Raw genomic sequence first — 7,733 nt, forward strand, 5'->3', positions numbered from 1 at the left:
TGGTGTGTGGTATGTGTGTGGTGTGTGTGTACGTGTGGTATGTGTGTGTGGTATGTGTGTGTGTGGTGTGTGTATGGTGTATGTGTGTGTGTGGTGTGTGTGTGTATGGTATGTGTGTGGTGTGGTGTGTGTGTGGTGTGTGGTATGTGTGTGGTGTGGTGTGTGTGTGGTGTGTGGTATGTGTGTGTGGTATGTGTGGTTTGTGTGTGGTGTGTGTGTGTGGTGTGTGTGTGTGTGTGGTATGTGTGTGGTGTGTGTGTGTGTGGTGTGTGTGTGTGTGTGTGTGTGTGTGTGTGTGAGAGAGAGAGAGAGACAGTCTTCTCTGGCTGTGGTTGTAGACTGAATAAGTGTAGAATACAAACTGAATCCCTGCCTTCACTGTCTTCCACTTCCTGCCTGTACACACAGTGTGACTGGCTGCCTGCAGTCCCTGCCTTCTCTGCACTGAGGAACTGTAACCCCTCAATGGAGACCCTAATGAACCCTGTCTTCCTTAAGTTACCCCTATCAAATGTGGTTTGCCACAGTAAAGGGACAAGTCCTGACTACTGACCAATATGAACTAAGGGGGACAATTCAGCCTTCGCTTACAATAAATCTGGCTTGTTGAAGTGTGGGTTGTGTAACAGTACGGAGTCTGTGAGAACTTTGACGATGGTAAAAGGCTTCCGAACGTGCAGCAGCCAACAATGAATTTGATTCTGCCGAAATGTACCTGAGGTCCCAAGGGAGCATTCACCCGTGTAGCATGGCACCGCGCCACAGCAGCCTTGGATCCTGACACACGCGTCGTTTCTGCAGGCGTGCCACCATGCCTCACAGTGTTGACAGAAACACAGCAGCTCAGATTCGAGACTACTGTATGCCATGAATGTGCAGTGTTTGCACGGCGCATGCGAAATACGTTGTTCCTGTAGAACCTTAATGGTAGAATCCTCCTCCTCCTCTTCTTCCTCCTCCTCCTCCTCCTCCTTCTTCTCTCTCTCTCTCTCTCTCTCTCTCTCTCTCTCACTAATGAATTTGTCTTGGGAATTAAGAATGAGTTCCTCTTACTTTCTAAAGGGCCCTAAACATACTTCTGTGATTTTTGTGCTATGTATTTATGAGAATTAGCATTCTCCGCACTGAGGATTATAATATCAAAAGAATGCTCAAATAAAGTTGAAAATTATTGAAGATGCTGTATGTCCTGCAGTATTCAATATTCACCCAAGATACAATTTGTATGTAAAATAACATTAGCACACCCATGTCACTTGTGTAACAATTTGTTTTTGTGCTTAGTAAATATAGCAAAGAATTGGTCTGAAATACATTTATTTATGATCTATGCTTGATTCGTACATCTACTACATATGGATTTTGATGTTAATTCTGCTTCCTCAAGAGGGGTTGTCCCCGATGAGCGTCGAACACATACTCAAGTGGAGGGGAAAGGTGGGACGGGAGGTTTTTGAAAGTGAGGGCAGGTAGAGAGGAGAGAAGAGGAGGGAAGGAGAGAGGAGAGAAGAAGAGGAAGTCGAGATGGAGCAGAACCTCTCGGCCAGGAGAAAGCACGAGTAACAAAGGGTCTCATAACTGGGGAATGAGTTCGTATAGTGCTAGTTCTGCCCAATCTAGGCACATAGCTTATGACTATAATAACTGGATTGTGCATGTTTTATATGGGCATTGGGGGTTGGAAATTACTGCAACATACACACACCTAGATATCTAGACTTTCATAGAAAAAAATTTCTCCGGTGAGAAGAAGTCATGTGTGGAAAACGCCTAAGAAACTCTGCTTTACAGCAAGGGTTCAATTTATCTGCTGAAGGAGCGGGGCTGAAAACGACGGCAAGACGGAGAGCATTTGGGGGCCTGGAGCATCCTTGGCTGTAATGGAGTCTTAAAAACCCGGCGGAGGAATATGCTTTGCTTACAGCTGATGTGCAAGCACCAGGGGTGCGCGCGCGCGCGTGTGCGTGTGTGCGTGTGTGCGTGCGTGTGTGTGTGTGTGTGTGTGTGTGTGTGTGTGTGTGTTCAGAAGGAATCCTAGAGAGAAAAGCAGGGCATGACTTTGACATCCAAACACACTGGGATAACCGCCACACAGAGAAAGGAAACAGCGTCTCTTCTTTCCTGTTGAGTTTAGGAGCGCCTATTTTGGGCACTTTTATTCAAGAAATGGAAATTGTGCTTAATTTCCATTTATCTTGTTCTCGGTCTCAAACCAGCAAAGGAGAGGATGATGGATCGCAAAATGTCAATCTCTCACCTAAAGAGAGGAAGAAAAGATTTATTTAAAGAATAAAATGTCACAGGGGCTCTTAGGAGAAAAGCTCCTGGGTTTGGATTTCCTCTTGACAGCCAGGCTTCCGAGTGAATAATTCTCCCTCTGTATCCATCTCATACAGAGTGTTCCCCAGATGCCTGTGAGTGTGGCCATGCAGTGCCAAATGCTTCCGTGCTCGAGGGTCCCTTTGTCAGTTTATCTGCCCGGGATGGAGTTTCAGTAGAGCTGTCCATGGCAAAGCCAACAGGTCTTGGAGACTTTGATAAAGACGATACATGGAACTTCTGGAGGTTCTCTTCTCAGTGAAAATGGCTCCACGTGCTGTGGAGTCTCAGGTTTGGTGCTAGAAGACGTCTGTGGACAGTGAAACGCATGGTTTAGAGAATATAAAGAATTGGCTGGTCCAGGAATGGTGTGTGCATAAGTGTGTGCTCATGTGTGTACATATGTGTGCATACATGTATGCATGTGCATATATGTGTGCGTACATGTGTATATGTGTGTACATGTGTATGTGTATATGTATGCATATGTGTGCACACGTGTGCATTGTGTGCATATATATGTGCATTCACACATGTGTGCACATGTGTGTGGATGTGTGTATGCATATGTGCATGTGTGTGTACGTGTCAGAAAGTCCCAGGAATCCTTAGCATCAAGATACAGTGTGTATACAGAATGTTTAGTATGTATTCTCTAACATACCTAAAATGCCTACAGCAGGGCCTCTCTGGCCCATGGTCAGCATTTGACAGTTATTTGTTCAACAAATTCGATGTGAAAATTAGAAAACCCATCCCAGTGGTTTATATATAAACATGAATGTACATTGTTTATGAAATGGATGTTTAGTTGCTGTTTTAGATCTTACTATAAAAGCCTATATTCAACAAAACTTGAAAATCTGCAGGAAATGGACAATTTCCTAGACAGATACCAGGTACCGAAGTTAAATCAGAAACAGATAAACCACGTAAACAACCCCATAACTCCTAAGGAAATAGAAGCAGTCATTAAAGGTCTCCCAAACAAAAAGAGCCCAGGTCCAGACAGGTTTAGTGCAGAATTCTATCAGACCTTCATAGAAGACCTCATACCAATACTATCCAAACTATTCCACAAAATTGAAACAGATGGAGCCCTACTGAATTCCTTCTATGAAGCCACAATTACTCTTATACCTAAACCACACAAAGACCCAACAAAGAAAGAGAACTTCAGACCAATTTCCCTTATGAATATCGATGCAAAAATACTCAATAAAATTCTGGCAAACCGAATCCAAGAGCACATCAAAACAATCATCCACGATGATCAAGTAGGCTTCATCCCAGGCATGCAGGGATGGTTTAATATAAGGAAAACCATCAACATGATCCATTATATAAACAAACTGAAAGAACAAAACCACATGATCATTTCATTAGATGCTGAGAAAGCATTTGACAAAATTCAACACCCCTTCATGATAAAAGTCCTGGAAAGAATAGGAATTCAAGGCCCATACCTAAACATAGTAAAAGCCATATACAGCAAACCAGTTGCTAACATTAAACTAAATGGAGAGAAACTTGAAGCAATCCCACTAAAATCAGGGACTAGACAAGGCTGCCCACTCTCTCCCTACTTATTCAATATAGTTCTTGAAGTTCTAGCCAGAGCAATCAGACAACAAAAGGAGGTCAAGGGGATACAGATCGGAAAAGAAGAAGTCAAAATATCACTATTTGCAGATGATATGATAGTATATTTAAGTGATCCCAAAAGTTCCACCAGAGAACTACTAAAGCTGATAAACAACTTCAGCAAAGTGGCTGGGTATAAAATTAACTCAAATAAATCAGTAGCCTTCCTCTTCACAAAAGAGAAACAAGCCGAGAAAGAAATTAGGGAAACGACACCCTTCATAATAGACCCAAATAATATAAAGTACCTCGGTGTGACTTTATCCAAGCAAGTAAAAGATTTGTACAATAAGAACTTCAAGACACTGAAGAAAGAAACTGAAGAAGACCTCAGAAGATGGAAAGATCTCCCATGCTCATGGATTGGCAGGATTAATATAGTAAAAATGGCCATTTTACCAAAAGCGATCTACAGATTCAATGCAATCCCCATCAAAATACCAATCCAATTCTTCAAAGAGTTAGACAGAACAATTTGCAAATTCATCTGGAATAACAAAAAACCCAGGATAGCTAAAACTATCCTCAACAATAAAAGGACTTCAGGGGGAATCACTATCACTGAACTCAAGCAGTATTACAGAGCAATAGTGATAAAAACTGCATGGTATTGGTACAGAGACAGACAGATAGACCAATGGAACAGAATTGAAGACCCAGAAATGAACCCACACACCTATGGGCACTTGATTTTTGACAAAGGAGCCAAAACCATCCAATGGAAAAAAGATAGCATTTTTAGCAAATGGTGCTGGTTCAACTGGAGGTCAACATGTAGAAGAATGCAGATCGATCCATGCTTATCACCCTGTACAAAGCTAAAGTCCAAGTGGATCAAGGACCTCCACATCAAACCAGATACACTCAAACTAATAGAAGAAAAACTAGGGAAGCATCTGGAACACATGGGCACTGGAAAAAATTACCTGAACAAAACACCAATGGTTTATGCTCTAAGATCAAGAATCGACAAATGGGATCTCATAAAACTCCAAAGCTTCTGTAAGGCAAAGGACACTGTGGTTAGGACAAAACGGCAACCAACAGATTTGGAAAAGATCTTTACCAATCCTACAACAGATAGAGGCCTTATATCCAAAATATACAAAGAACTCAAGAAGTTAGACCGCAGGGAGACAAATAACCCTATTAAAAAATGGGGTTCAGAGCTAAACAAAGAATTCACAGCTGAGGAATGCCGAATGGCCGAGAAACACCTAAAGAAATGTTCAACATCTTTAGTCATAAGGGAAATGCAAATCAAAACAACCCTGAGATTTCACCTCACACCAGTGAGAATGGCTAAGATCAAAAACTCAGGTGACAGCAGATGCTGGCGAGGATGTGGAGAAAGAGGAACACTCCTCCATTGTTGGTGGGATTGCAGACTGGTACAATCATTCTGGAAATCAGTCTGGAGGTTCCTCAGAAAATTGGACATTGAACTGCCTGAGGATCCAGCTATACCTCTCCTGGGCATATACCCAAAAGATGCCCCAACATATAAAAAAGACACGTGCTCCACTATGTTCATAGCAGCCTTATTTATAATAGCCAGAAGCTGGAAAGAACCCAGATGCCCTTCAACAGAGGAATGGATACAGAAAATGTGGTACATCTACACAATGGAATATTACTCAGCTATCAAAAACAATGACTTTATGAAATTCGTAGGCAAATGGTTGGAACTGGAAAATATCATCCTGAGTGAGCTAACCCAATCACAGAAAAACACACATGGTATGCACTCATTGATAAGTGGCTATTAGCCCAAATGCTTGAATTACCCTAGATGCCTAGAACAAATGAAACGCAAGACGGATGATCAAAATGTGAATGCTTCACTCCTTCTTTAAAAGGGGAACAAGAATACCCTTGGCAAGGAATAGAGAGGCAAAGATTAAAACAGACACAGAAGGAACACCCATTCAGAGCCTGCCCCACATGTGGCCCATACATATACAGCCATCCAATTAGACAAGATGGATGAAGCAAAGAAGTTCAGACCGACAGGAACCGGATGTAGATCTCTCCCGAGTGACACAGCCAGAATACAGCAAACACAGAGGCGTATGCCAGCAGCAAACCACTGAATTGAGAATAGGACACCCGTTGAAGGAATCAGAGAAAGAACTGGAAGAGCTTGAAGGGGCTCGAGACCCCATATGTACAACAATGCCAAGCAACCAGAGCTTCCAGGGACTAAGCCACTACCTAAAGACTATACATGGACTGACCCTGGACTCTGACCTCATAGGTAGCAATGAATATCCTAGTAAGATCACCAGTGGAAGGGGAAGCCATGGGTCCTGCTAAGACTGAACCCCCAGTGAACTAGATTGTTGGGGGGAGGGCGGCAAGGGGGGAGGATGGGGAGGGGAACACCCATAAAGAAGGGGAGGGGGGAGGGGGATGTTTGCCGGAAACCGGGAAAGGGAATAACACTCGAAATGTATATAAGAAATACTCAAGTTAATAATAATAAAAAAAAAAGAAAGAAAGAAAAAAAATCCCTTGAATTAAAAACAGAACAGCACAAAGGTGAACTTATGACACCCTGAGTTGTCATCCAAATTGAACAGTTTTGGCAAGACCACTACTCAAAGTTCCCTAGATAAATGGGATATTTTTCTAAATACCCTTCCATGTAGAATGGCCATATACCAAACTCTAGTGGCTGGTGCCTTGTTTTGCAGCATGCTGGGGTAGATGATTCTCTGTCTTCAGGTTTCTGTGTCTCCCTAGCGGCTTGCTGGACTGGGGACCTCCTCTTCCTCCTCTTCCTCCTCTTCCTCCTCCTCCTCTTCCTCCTCTTCCTCCTCCTCTTCCTCCTCCTCTTCCTCCTCCTACTCCTCCCCCTCCTCCTCCCCTTCCTCCTCCTCCTCTTCTTCCTTCTGCTGCTATGGAGTGGTTGACTGGAGCAGGACTGCAAAGGACCCAGAAATTTCCTGTCATTGTGGGAAAGCAAAGTAGGGAAGAACGAGGCTACATGTCAAAAGCCAGAACGAGTCATTCTCTTTTATGAACTAACATGCTACTAGAAACAAGGGAGTTCTCATTTGAACCCTGAAGATGGAAGGGACAGTGGCCATGGCCAAGAACATACCTGGAGTTGGCTCTTCTGAAACATCCAGGGATCATGGGCTGTGACAGAAAGATGAGGACAACAATGAAGGATCTTCCCGGATACCTACCTAAAGAGGGAGTCCAAGAAAGCCACCCATTCCTGGCTTGCAAATTGTGCCAGGTTCCTTGTTTTCCTTACCCATGAAACGAGTAGCTCAGACCAATATTATAGATTGCCTTGGTAAATATGAGGGTCACAGAAGACGTGTGTGATTTCAGGCGGTTGTAAATAGCTTCTGTGAGTTACATAGCTACATGCAGAGAACTCAGACAGAAGGACGACAAAGGTCACACTCTCAAAATAGACAGCTCCCCTCAGTGACTATTTAGAAGGCATGAAGGCTTTCACACAGCACACATGCCTTATCATCAACTATCATATGAATGGAGAGATGCTCTGTCTTAGCAAGCTCCTCAAGGTGTAGAAATAATATTCAAGAAGCTGAAAATGCACAAGCTTTTGATTCCCCAACAACCTTGAGGGAAATATTCTCTTTTCGTAGAAATCTTCTAAGACAGTAATTTACCCTTTTAGCTGTCTCACTTTATGTTTTTAAATTTTAATACTTTTCTTGTTACTGAATTTTTTTTCTAGAAAAACTGAGAAAATTGTTCTAGAATTTTCTCTTGAAGTAATCTCCATA

General features: G+C 42.8%; 1 long non-coding RNA gene across 1 annotated transcript; it reads right to left on the bottom strand.

The window, feature by feature from the left end:
- Window positions 1–1,465: 1,465 nt before the first annotated feature.
- Window positions 1,466–7,372, bottom strand: LOC148003879 (uncharacterized). The gene is made up of 3 exons (XR_015629804.1): window positions 7,229–7,372; window positions 7,070–7,107; window positions 1,466–2,629 (listed from the first exon to the last, which is right to left on the bottom strand). It is a non-coding gene; the product is annotated as an uncharacterized LOC148003879 (long non-coding RNA).
- Between the last annotated feature and the right edge of the window lie 361 nt (window positions 7,373–7,733).

This window comes from Rattus norvegicus, chromosome 9 (assembly GCF_021556685.1).
Source record: "Rattus norvegicus strain SHRSP/BbbUtx chromosome 9, alternate assembly SHRSP_T2T, whole genome shotgun sequence".
Taxonomy (NCBI): domain Eukaryota; kingdom Metazoa; phylum Chordata; class Mammalia; order Rodentia; family Muridae; genus Rattus; species Rattus norvegicus.